Source organism: Sus scrofa, chromosome 2, assembly GCF_054392235.1.
Source record: "Sus scrofa isolate SSC_HxYL_T2T_F1_AM1 chromosome 2, Sscrofa_HxYL_maternal_Yorkshire_Landrace_v2.0, whole genome shotgun sequence".
Lineage (NCBI taxonomy): Eukaryota > Metazoa > Chordata > Mammalia > Artiodactyla > Suidae > Sus > Sus scrofa.
In genome coordinates, this window is record NC_139384.1 from 67,605,243 (window position 1) to 67,617,788 (window position 12,546).

At 47.4% G+C, this 12,546-nt stretch overlaps 1 protein-coding gene across 20 annotated transcripts in view; it reads right to left on the bottom strand.

The window, feature by feature from the left end:
- Positions 1–12,546, bottom strand: part of GATAD2A (GATA zinc finger domain containing 2A) — a 101,626-nt gene that overhangs the window by 86,633 nt on the left and 2,447 nt on the right. For 6 of the 20 annotated variants that reach the window (XM_085012215.1, XM_085012207.1, XM_085012205.1 and 3 more), the window contains exon 1: positions 3,601–3,836. The exons of 4 other annotated variants lie outside the window; for them this stretch is intronic. The gene's annotated coding sequence lies outside the window, so the exon portion shown is untranslated. 10 more of the 20 variants (XM_085012208.1, XM_021083424.2, XM_085012212.1 and 7 more) reach the window with 8 other exon arrangements.

Consider the following 12,546-nt stretch of genomic DNA (forward strand, 5'->3'; position numbering starts at 1 on the left):
ACACTTTGAGAAGTTAACACATGACAGTCCTTAACTAGATTCAGTGGTAAGGGCATTATAGTTTTGTCTCTCAGAAATTGATATGTTCAAGACTTTGCAGGTCACTTTTTTTTTTTTTTTAAATGGCCATATGCATGGCACATATAAGTTCCCAGGCCTGGGACTGAATCGAACTCACAGCGGCGCAATGTTGGATCCTTTAACCCACTATGCCAGGCCGGGGATAAAACCAACCCAAGCCTCCAAAGCAACATGAGCCACTGCAGTTCTTTCCCTGGCCCTGTAAGTTTTTCCAAGTTTATGAGATTAGTAATGATTTCTCTCCCACTTATCTTACAGTAAACTCCACTGAGCAGGGATGCCTAGCACAGTGCCAGAGGCACAGTTTGCACATTGGTATTTATCGAATAAATCAATACACAAATCACTACTTGCAATGCCAGAAATCTACAACTGATGCAAAGTAAGTGAGAAGAACTATTAAAGAGTTGTGAACTGTAGCTTTTAAAATGTACAGAGTTCCCTTGTGGCACGGAGGTTAAGGATCCAGTGTTGTCACTCCAGCGGCTCAGGTCCCTGTGGCACAGGTTCAATCCCTGCACCTGGGAACTTCTACGTGCTCTGGGTGTGGCCAAAAAATAAAATAAAATGTTGTATTAAATTTAAAATGTTCCTGGAGTTCCCGCTGTGGCTCAGCGGTAACAAACCCGAACTAGTATCCATAAGGATGCAGGTTTGATCCCTAGCCTTGCTCAGTGGGTTAAGAATCCAGCATTGCCAGGAGTTCCCGTCGTGGCACAGTGGTTAACGAATCCGACTAGGAACCATGAGGTTGTGAGTTCGATCCCTGGCCTTGCTCAGTGGGTTAAGGATCCGGCATTGCCGTGACCTGTGGTGTAGGTCGTAGGTCGCAGACGTGGCTCGGATCCCGCATTGCTGTGGCTGTGGCGTAGCATTGCCATAAGCTGTGGTGTTGGTCGCAGACTCAACTTGGATCTGGAGTTGTTGTGGCTGTGGTGTAGGCTGGTAGCTGCAGCTCTGATTTGACCCCTAGCCTGGGAACTTCCATGTGCCATGGGTGAGGGTGCGGCCCTAAAAAATAAATAAATGATCCTTATTTAAAAAAAAAAAAATTAGGAGTTCCCGTCACAGTGCAGCGGAAACAAATCCGACTAGGAATCATGAAGTGGCAGGTTTGATCCCTGACCTCGCTCAGTGGGTTAAGGATCCAGCGTTGCCGTGAGCTGTGGTGTAGATCACAGACGAGGCTCAGATCTGGCGTTGCTGTGGCTCTGGCATAGCCCAGCAGCTGTAGCTTCAATTGGACCCCTAGCCTGGGAACCTTCATATGCCGTGGGTGCGGCCCTAAAAAGACAAAAAATAAAAAAATAAAATAAAAATCATAAAATACAGACACCAAAAAGTTTGTGGGAAAAAAAACTATTACTACTTAACCCTAACCCAAAGATTTTGTTGACATCTTTGTACAAATCCTTCCAGGATTTTTTTCTACCAAGGGCAGCATTACTTTTTTCCTAGCTATCAAAATATAAGATTGTAGGAGCCAACAAATGATACGGCATTAATAGAGATGACTTGACATTTAAAAAAATGATGTCATCTGAGCCAAAATAACAATGCCTCCAAATCATTAATACAGGAGCCATCCTATTCTCTACACCGCATCCAAGATGAGAGGTACTCCTCTGTAAACATCAGCTTCAGAATTTTAGGAGAGTGATAGGGATGAAAGAGAAAGGGAGTTAGGAGAGGGTCTAGCATATCACTCTCAAAAATCCCCAAGCTAAACTGCTTCCTCTAGAAAAAGGTCAACTTTTCTGAGTTATGGGCTACAGAAGCAAAGGGGTGACTCTGCGGCTTGATTCCTAAAAGCCAGCAGGTAACTCTGCTCTCTGAGGACAAAGCAGGGCTGGAAATGGTGTCACCAGGTCATCCCCAAACTGCAAGCAGAGGTTGTGTTTTAGAGGCTCCCAGGAAAAAACTCACAGACTGGCCTTGTAAACAGGCGCATCCCTGGGCTCTGGTGCCCCCAGAGGGCAGGTACAAACCTAGCTCTGCCTCTCCACTCCGCAGTCTTGAGCAAGCAACCTAGTCTCTGGAAGCTTCAGTTTCCTCATCTGTAAAGTGGAGACTATACCTGCCCCTCCCATAAGATTAGTAGGAGTACTGAAATATGCCTGTGCTTGGCACACAGTAGGCTCTTAAATCAAACTGGGGCCAGTAATGATTAGCCCTCCTCCACACTTGTTGTCAGATCTAATAAGATACTGATCTTAGCTAGCGAACTGACCTGGTGCCAGCAAACACCAGTTTACACAAACTAACTTAAAAGAAAACTTGTAACCACTACCAGAGGAAAGAGAACATCAACAGGACAGTGGGTCTGAGGACTGAAGCAATTGAACAGAAGGCTGTGTGTCCCTCAGTTTCTCCGTACTGCCACAGCCAGAAGGTGGTGTCACTGCGAGAAAAAGACACACAAAACCAGAGACTTAACCAGTACTGTGTACTCCAAAGAAAATTGAGAGAAGTAAAAGGGTGAGGAAGAGAGAAAAATTAAAGACTCAAGTGACTCACTCGGACTTTGAGCTAAAGAATCCAAAGCTCTTAAGATAAGGATGAACTACACACCTAAAGGCGTAGGGTCAGATACACAAAATTAAGCAGTCCGTGCAAAATTCCCAGGGCAGGGCAGAAACGTGCACCCAACGTGTCATTCAGTTCCTAAGGGAGGAGTCCCCATTCATTTCTGGGTCCCGGTATTTATGCACACACCAAGTGTCAATCAGCTTTAGGGTAGGGCCCTGCCCATAAGCCTTTCCTTGTTGAAGTGATCAATTCCGACTCTTGGCAATAATCCCTTTAAAAGGCCAGCTGCAGCTGTCTAGTCACTGATGCCGACCCTTTCCAGGTGGGAAAAAAGAAATCAATACAGCCAACGCCTAGATGGGGAGGCAAATTTAAAGTGTAGGGCCCCGTGAAAAGCTGGAACCCAGATGGGGGAAGGGTCCCGCGGCTCCCAGGGTCAGGCAAGAAGGGCGCGGGCAAGGGGGAGGACCGGCCCTGCAGGCGTGGGCGCGCGGGGACTCTTATTCTGACACGGGATCTGCAGCCGCCGTCGCCGTCGCCGCGGGGTTCAGCGCCGCGGCCCCGCCCGCCTACGACCCCCACCTCCCGCCCGGGACCCCCGCCCAGCGCGCCCACGTGCCGCCGCCCCCCTCCCCGCGAGTCCCGGCCGCTAGAAAGCGGCGCCTCGCTGCCCTGCCCCTCCCCCGGCCCCAGAGGGAGCGCAGGAGGAAGGGGGGCGACGCCGCGACTTTCCAGGACCCCCGCCCGGCTCGGCCCCCACGTGCCCGGGCAGCGTCGGAGCGCGGAACTTTCCAGGGCAGCGCGATGAAGACGCTCCCGGAATACAAGGAGTAGAACTCGCTTGCTCTCACTTTTCCGCGCTCACACTGGGGTCCTTCACAGCCCCCCCTGACCCTCCTACCCTGCCCAGCCCGCGCCGCCCCCGCCGCTCCAGTCTCCATCGCACGACCCCAGCCCCCCGACCCCCGCCAAGTTTGGTCCAGAACTTACCCGGCTGCGGGCCGGCCGGGCCCGAGGGCAGTGCGCGGGTTCAAGGAGCCGTGGGGCCGGGGTCGGGGTCGCCTGCGGGGCCGGGCGGCCGAGGGGCTGGGGGCGCCGGGCCGCGCGCGCTCGCTCCGCCTTTGGGGCCGCCCGGGCCCGCGGCGCTCGCTCCGCCGGTCCGCCCGCCCGCCCGCGCCGCCGGCCAGATAATGCGCCCCTCGGCCGCACACATGGAGCCCGGCGCCGGCGTCACCGCCCGGGACATGCGCACCAGGTCAGCGCGCCCGGCCCGCGGCCCCCAAAACACCGGGGAGCTCTTAAAGGCGACGCTGCCCGCCCGCGCCCGACTGGGCGGGGCCTGATGGTGGTGGGCGGGGCCTGGCGGTGGTGGGCAGGGCATGTTGGCCGGCACCTCCCCGGAAGCACCGCCCCTCCCGACTGCGCTCCAAGGGACGCCCTGCCCCGCGCGTAGTTTTCCCACGAGGGCTCTGGCCGGCTCCCGTCGCAGGACCGAGGGGTCCTCGCCAGCTCACCCGCTGCAGAATCGGGCCGGCCGCGCCCAGGGCTGACTCACGACGCGCTCACTGCTGACCTCGCTCCAAATGAGCTGAGAGACCTCAAACAACTCAGCTGCTTCTGAAAACAGAAGTTAGAATGCCACCCTCTTGGGGTCGTCACACAGAAGCTCCCCTCCAGGGGATCGGCTGAACCATCACTCCTCCAGCGCAATAGAGTTCCACAAAGTAAGCTCCATACCCACCCACTTAAGACACTTGGGGGATGACTGCTCTCCCTCTCCAGTTACCTCCCAATCTGCCCCCTGTGCCTCTGGGAAAAGGTGACACCCCCCAAGAGAAGCAAATCTGCACCCCTTCCCTCTCCAGTGATTTGGAGGAAACACAGTCTAACCCGAGAGAGAATGGGCTTTGGATGTGTTCAACTGCCTAAGGCAAACACAATTTTAATAGGGAAAATAAAAATATCCTATATCACAACAAGGCTCTCAAGATTAGGTTCTGAAGAGTCACCCAAAAAGGGCCCTTCCATGTTCTTTTTACAGCGTTAGGCCAAATACTTCATGATGACACACAAAGGATCCTAACTAGTGGCTTTCCCAAATTTTTAAAACAGATCATACTTCATATTCATACACGTGAAACAAATTGCACCAAACATACCTTTACTAGTGAAATGTACTCTGATACTTTCTACTCTATTTTAAAAAGAGAATCAATGTAATTCCAACTCACAATTGGTCTTGACCCCAAACTTTAAAAACACTTAAAGTAGAATTCGTTTTACAAATAGATTTTTGTTATATGCCCACAGCTCAACAAGTTCAAAAAAGCCCATTTTAATTGTGTTAAGTTTCACACCTAAATGGCAACTCTTTGTTGCTAATTCCACCCCCCCACTCACCTCCAAAATTTTCCAATTACTTAATGCCAACATCTGGCACAACCTCCTCAAGAGCAAAAAAGAAGCACTCCTCAAACTAAAAATGATACAAAATACAAACTGTTGACCCCCAAACACCTTCCTTGACCCAGTTTTGTCAGTGATTTGCTTTGCTACAAAGAAATTCAAATGTTCAAGTTCAAAAACCAAACAAAAAGTTTATTCTCAAACAGGTGACTTAGCAAAGGAATGCGGGAAGCTCATAAGCAAAGATAGTTTAAAACAAAATCCATGATTTTCACTCTTAATTCAGCAGCTGTATATTTTGAGAACTGCTTTACGCTACAATAATTAATCAGGTGATGTACATTAAAGCAATACAAGCAAAATATTACCTCACTGCTCCTCACCTGGGTCTTGATTAATGCCAACTTAATTAACTAAAAACAGAGCAAAGTGTGGTCAGGTGGGAGACCCAAGACATGGGACTGACGTAGGGATTTCAGAATCTAAGGTGGCAAACCCTGTGCAAGTCACCAAGGTGACAACCACCCTGTTTTAAAGAGGGAAGCATCAGCTGTGACATATTAATGACACACCCCTATGGACTGAGATGTGCACTGGTGACAGGTGGGCTGCTCCAGAGGACAGTGCCAACTTCTCCAGCTGGAAAAGCAGGGGTGGGAGTGGGGTGAAATACTTACAGAGTTTATTTTTGTGGAGGAAGAAAGGGCCAGCTGCGTAGATGGAAAAATCAACAGTGAATCCAGACCTGTCTGGGGTCCCTGATGCTCAGGCAGGTAAATGTTAAGGCTGCTTGGCCTGAAGACCTGTGCCTATCGTACTGGACTAAATGGTAAATAGCTGAGCTGGCTTATTATGAAATATGATGCAATCACCTTCAGATGCCATTCTAAAACCGAAGAAACTCTAAGAGACAACTAGGGAAACATTATTTCTCTGGAAGTTTTTTCCCTCTGCCCTAAGAACAAGTCAATCAGTTAATACTTAAGGATGTCCATGCTGAGAAAACTCCGATTCAAAAAGATACATGCATCCCAGTGTTCATAGCAGCACTATTTACAAGTGACAGAAAAGCAACCTAAGTATCCATCAACAGATGAATAAAGATTTTATATACAGATGTATATAAACAATGGAGTATCATCCATAAAAAAGAATGAAATGATGCCATCTGTAGCAACATGGATAGACCTAGAGATTATCATATTGAATGAGAAAGACAAATATTGTATGATATCACTTACTTGCAGACTGTAAAAATAGGAGTTCCCGTCATGGCTCAGCGGAAATGAATCTAACTAGTATCCATAAGGTTCGATCCCTGGCCTCACTCAGTGGGTTAAGGATCCAGCACTGCCATGAGCTGTGGTATAGGTCACAGACATGGCTCCAATGCCAAGTTTCTGTGGCTATGGCATAGACCAATAGCTACAGCTCCAATTGGACCCCTAGCCTGGGAACTTATATAGGCCGCAGGTGCAGCAGTAAAAAGAAAAAAAAAAAAAAAGAAAAAAGAAAAAAGATACAAATAAACTTATTTAAAACAGAATTAGGGGGGGTTCTGGTTGTGACACAGTGGAAACAAATCCTACTAGTAACCATGAGGTTGAGGTTCAATCCCTGGCCTCACTCAGTGGGTTAAGGATCCGATGTTGCTGTGACCTATGGTGTAGGCTGCAGACATGGCTTGGATCCCGCATTGCTGTGGCTCTGGCATGGGCTGTGGCTCTGGCGTGGGCCAGCGGCCACAGTTCAGATTCAACCCCTAGCCTGGGAACCTCCATATGCCAAGGGTGCAGCCCTAGAAAAGACAAAAAGACAGGAAAAAAAAAAAAGTTAAGGCTTTTGCGACAACACACTGTAGCCACATAGAGTATAGTAGGTTTGAGCTTTTTTCATAGTTACCCTGTCATGCTTCAGGAGGCACTGCAAGTCCATATGGTACACCAAGGTGATGCAGCAGCAGAAGCAGCAGTGTAAGGCTATGATGAACTAAGGGAACCCACTGAGGAAAATCAGCCAATCCAGGAACCTTGGATCATAAGCCCTCAGTGGAGCCTGTGGCTCCAGTATAGACTGGTTTGCTCATGGGCAGTATGAACTGCCATAGATAGCTATCCAAACTTGGGTGCCAACTTCAAAGGGGGCAGTCGGCCTTGATATTATTCTGTAACGACTATCTTTACTAAGCACCTACAACAACCCAGCCACTTCTTCATGCTTACCATCTCCATCCCACAAATGAGGAAACCAAGGCTCAAAGAGGTTAGGCCACTTGTAGTTAGGCCACCCTCCTGAGGTCACAAAGCCAGCAAGTGGCGGAATCTGGAATTCTGACTCTGAAGTTTCTACTGTACACAGGGCCTCCCATGGCACTTTTACAAAGCAACAAAGACAATGGACAGTAAACCATTCTTGAAGAGCACATTCTTGCATGATATTCTCTTGTGGTGCAGCAGGTTAAGGATCCAGTGTTGCCACTGCAGTGGCTAGGGTCGCTGCTGTGGCATGGGTTCGATCCCTCGGCCTGGGAACTTCCGCATGCCATGGGTGCAGCCAAAAACAAAAATAAAAAAAGAGCACACTCTTGCAGAAGGATCTATCTACCATTTCCTCCTTAAGTTCTATACACATCTCCAAAGCAGCCCCCTGCAGGCAGGCTCCTGTAGGGAACACCGGTGATAATGTGACAGGAAACCATCCTGTTAATCACCCTGCCAGACAGTCCTGAGTTTGTGAGTTCATGAGCTGAGCCTCCAGAACTGCTAAGTGCAGGTCCACTGGTAGCTCCTAACTCTGACAAAGCAAGTTACTGAGCAAAAAAATGAGAACCTGAATGTGTTTTCTATGCTCAAACTGGAACCCAAGAACTCAGCCTGGAGGGCGGGGAACAGGAAGTGAAGAGAAAGCAAGCATCCACTTCCCAAGGGCAGCAGAGCCCAGAGGTGGGAGCCTGATCACATGCACAGTTGCATTACTTGTCCACGCCCACTTCCGGCCTGGGCCTTCCTCTTTACCTCAGGAGTCTGTACTAGAGTGGAAGGCAAGAAAAAGAAGACAGACTACCAGATACTCTCCTCATAATACACTCCCTCTCCCCTGGAGCCTGGGCCCTGAACGAGTATCCACCCCTGCTCTCTGGCTCCACTTCTCACAAACACACTTAAGAAGAACACTGGTCACATAACTGACATATGTGGACTAACACAAATCTGGCCACAACGTAGGAAAGGCAAAATAGCCCTTCCTCAGTCCTAGTACAAGAGGAAACCCTAGCACAGAGGGAACTCTGTCCACCAAGAACCTACCAGTATACAGCAGAGCAGTCTATTTAAAATCTCACTTTTCCTATGCCATAAACAACAGCCAAGCAATACCCTTATCTGACTTTTTTTTTTTTAGATTTCCAACAAGGTGGGAAAGGCTTTTAGAGCCATTTATCTTTTTGCATAATATGCAGTGCCATGAAAAAAAGCCACAGGATTCCAAAAACATACTGCCACCAACTTCAGGAAAAGTAAAGCTGAAAATGCTTCTGGCAATAATCATTCCACACCCTCTCTTCCAGTCTCTCTAAGACTACAGCCACAGCCATCCAGGATCAAGCAGTGCCAAGAGCCAACAATCAACTAGGAAAACACCATAATTTCTGCTTCCTTTCAGAGGGAGGAAACAGAAGCAAGGAGCCCAATGAGGAAATCAGAAAGGTAGTTAAGGTTTCACTTTCAAACTTCCAAGAAACTCCATCCCAAGCTCCCAACATCCAGGGATATTCCCAAAGAAGTTCTGAGATATTCTTTCATTCATTTGTTCATTTACCTGTCTGTGACTGGGATGTAATCTCCTTTAGGGCCAAGTGCATCTGTCCAACTCACTGTTAGGCACCCAGCACCCAGCGTGGTGCACCTGGCACTTCACTGGCATACATTTATTGCTGAATTATTTGCTAGCATAGGAAGTTACAAGAGCCAGAAAATGTCACACTTTCTATTTTTCAATCTAAGTTGCATTTAAAAAAGAAAAAAACAAAAACAAAAACAAAAACAAAAAACAACTTACGGCCACACAGGAAAACCTGTGGTAAGTAAAGCTCCTGAGTGTTCAAAAGTCCTGTATAGGCCAGTTTGGAGGGATAAATTCATATTCAAACGATGCACCAATATAAACAAAGGCAGCCAGGCTGCAGAGAGGCTAAAGCCAAACTTAATACTAGAAATTCAAAATAACAACATCTACTCATTTGGATGGAAGGACTCCATATGGTAGTTATTTCCCAATTCCAAAAGACGTCAGCTTCTTTCTTATCATCAAAATCCCACAGGGATTTAATGCCCCCAGTGCTGTCTCCAACAGGAAGGAAATCCTGACTTCCCTAGCTATTTCAGTTATATAAATCAACAGTTTATCATCCAGAGATAGAAGCTGGGCAGTATTAGGACCCGCATGCCTTTTAGAGCCGCCCACCAACGGATAACCACGTTACATTACATCTAATAAATGTACCTAGATCAATATCATTTCTAACTATCCAAGGGTTTTTATTGCTGTAAGGATCTTTCAATTGAAAAAAAAAGTTTAAAACTTCCTGTTAGATAAAAGAGACTTGGTGGTGGCGCCACCATCCACCAGAGTGAAGTCTGTGGCACACAAAAGGCAGCATAATTTCAAAAGGGATAATAATCTCTTTAAAGTTGTTTATCTTATCTTTTATAATTTTAAAATAATAAGCTTTGCTCCCTTCCCATATAATGGAATAAATGTCCTTAAAAGAATTAGGAGAAATTTAAGATTGGCAGATATTTCTTGGTTTCAAAAGTATCACTGTGTGTGTGTGTGTGTGTGTGTGTGTGTGTGTGTGTGTGTGTGAGAGAGAGAGAGAGAGAGAGAGAGAGAGAGAGAGAGAGAAAGGGGTGGAGAGAGAAGGAGAGACAGAGGGAGGGGAGAGGGGGTATTTCGAGAGAGGGAAGAAAATCCTGTTCAAACTTAGGAGCAGTGCAGTGGGGGCCTAGTTCAGATTTTCACCCACTATTCCTCCCTCACCTAGGTTTTAGTTATCAGAGGCAAGTGCAATCTGTCCCCACATGAATAAGTGAACAAGGCTGGGCCCAATTCACCAGCCATGATTTTAAAGCTTTCAATAATTACTAAGAACTCTCTCTCGAGTTCCCATCGTGGCGCAGTGGACTAGGAACCATGAGGTTGCGGGCTCAATCCCTGGCATAGCTGAGTGGGTTAAGGATCTGACACTGCCATGAGCTGTGGTGTAGGTCACAGATGCAGCTGGGATCATTGCTGTGGCTGTGGCTGTGGCATAGGCCGGCAGCTGTAGCTCCAATTCTACCCCTAGCCTGGGAACTTCCATATGCCAGGGGTGCAGCCCTAAAAAAAAAGCAAAAAAAAAAAAAAAAAAACTCTCTCTCTTCAAAAAAAAAAGGAGTTCCTGTGTGGCTCAGCAGGTTAAGGATCAGGCGTTGTCACTGCAGTGGCTGCTATAGCGCAGGTTTGATCCCGAGCCCAAGAATTTCCAAATGCCAAGGGTGCAGCCAAAAAAAAAAAAAAAAAAAAAGGAAGAAAAAAAAGTCTCACCCCCAGAGATTGAGTTGAGTTAACATCTCCACAACTCCCTGAACCACTGGGATCTCAAGGTGAATTCTGATTTCCTAAGCCACAAACTCAAAATACTATTATTTGTGTGGCAACAAATACCTTTGTATGCCACTTTTCCAGTCTTTTGTCCCCCAATCTGATCCATTACCCTGAAAGAATGGTTCCTTTTTCCAAGGTTCTAATGTATAAGAAGAAATCACTCATCAGGTAACTGCTGCATATCACTCAGTCAAGCAGTCCCAAAATACGGCCTATGATCCTTTCTACTTCACCTTCATCTTCTTCTTACAATTCAAGTTTGTTATAATCTTCTCTCTTGCCTGGGGTCTAATTATAGTAATACATCTCCTTGGCCCTAACTCAAAAATTACCCCATTTTACAGAGAGAAAAATCAAGGCCAAGGCAAACACAAACCACTGCTACACAGAAAATCCATCCCCCACCCTTTTTTTTTTTGTCTTTTTAGGGCGGCACCACGGCTGATGGAGGTTCCCAGGCTAGAGGTCCAATCGGAGGTGTAGCCACCGGCCTACACCAGGGCCAATGCTGGATCCAAGCCATGTCTGCAACCTACACCACAGCTCACAGCAACACCGGATCCTTAACCTACTGAATGAGGCCAGGGATCAAACCCGTGTCCTCATGGATGCTAGTTGGGTTTGTTAACTGCTGAGCCACACAACAGGGACTCCGCAAATCCATCTTATATCTGCTATATGAACACATAAAAATGCTGCTAGACCCAGGTGGGCAGTGGGTTTTGCAAGAGACAAACCAAGTTTCTTTCTCTTTGTTCTTCAGGCATATTTAGCCTTGGCAAAATGTCAAGTGCTTCCTGGCCTGGGAGTCCAGGCCAGAACCCTAATCTCCTGAGCACAGCAACCGCCCTTTATTGTACGCCAATCATGTACTAGGTCCTGTGCTGGCTGCCTCCTGTTCATTATCTCAGATTCATTCATTCACACATCTAGGAAGCACCTCCCAACTGTAGGCAACTTCACACACATTCACAGAGATGAATATTTTCTAACATGCCATCAAATATTTTATAACATGCCAATCTTGTGCCGTAACTTATCCAAGGCCACACAACTAGGAATGACAGACCCAGAATTTGAATCAGGTCCTTCTGACTTCAAAGCTCCCCCTTCCCTAACAGCTCATCTTTCTGGTCCTATGGGTTTCATTCAAATAACAAATATGCGCCAACACTTCTCTGCCCTGTCTCAGGGCACCTTAAGCCCTGAGCTCCCCATCATCTTTCCCCTGCCCCTCAGGGCAGTGCCTTCAGTTGACCAGGAAGAGGCAGCAGAGGAGCAACCAGGTCTGCAACAGCTTCCTGCCTGGACTTGACTACCCCAGGAGCAGAGGGCCCAGGAAACTCTCCAAATGCTTCTCCACAGAAGAAAATAGCTCGAGTTGAAACTTGTGTCCACATGGTCCACCGACAGATTTAGAACTCAAATTATAGCCTCGGCGGGAGTCTTCACAAAGAACTCAAATTAAGCAAGACCCAGATGGAAATGAACAGGAGAGAGACAGCCTTAAGTCAAACTGTAAAGTGAACTGCAGTTCTAGCAGAGTCAAAGGGAAGAACTTGTTGAAACGCTAAATTGAACAGAAGTTCAGGCTGTATTTCAGAACTCTGCTCCAAGAACGTTCTCTCCACGTTTTTAGCCTGAGACTTGTGCGTGGACACGAAGTGGTTACAAGTTACTCAGGTTTCAAACTGAGTTCATTCCTGTCCTTTGGACCATCTCTCAATGCCAGCATTCATCTACTTGGGCTCCAGAGAGCTCTGCGTTTGGCAAAACAGATAAAATTAGCTACTGGAGTGAACTTGGAATTCAGGGTGGGCCATTAAAAAAAAGTACACATGAGATTTGTAAAAGCCATGTAAAAACTTCCTTTGGGCCAGGCTGAAG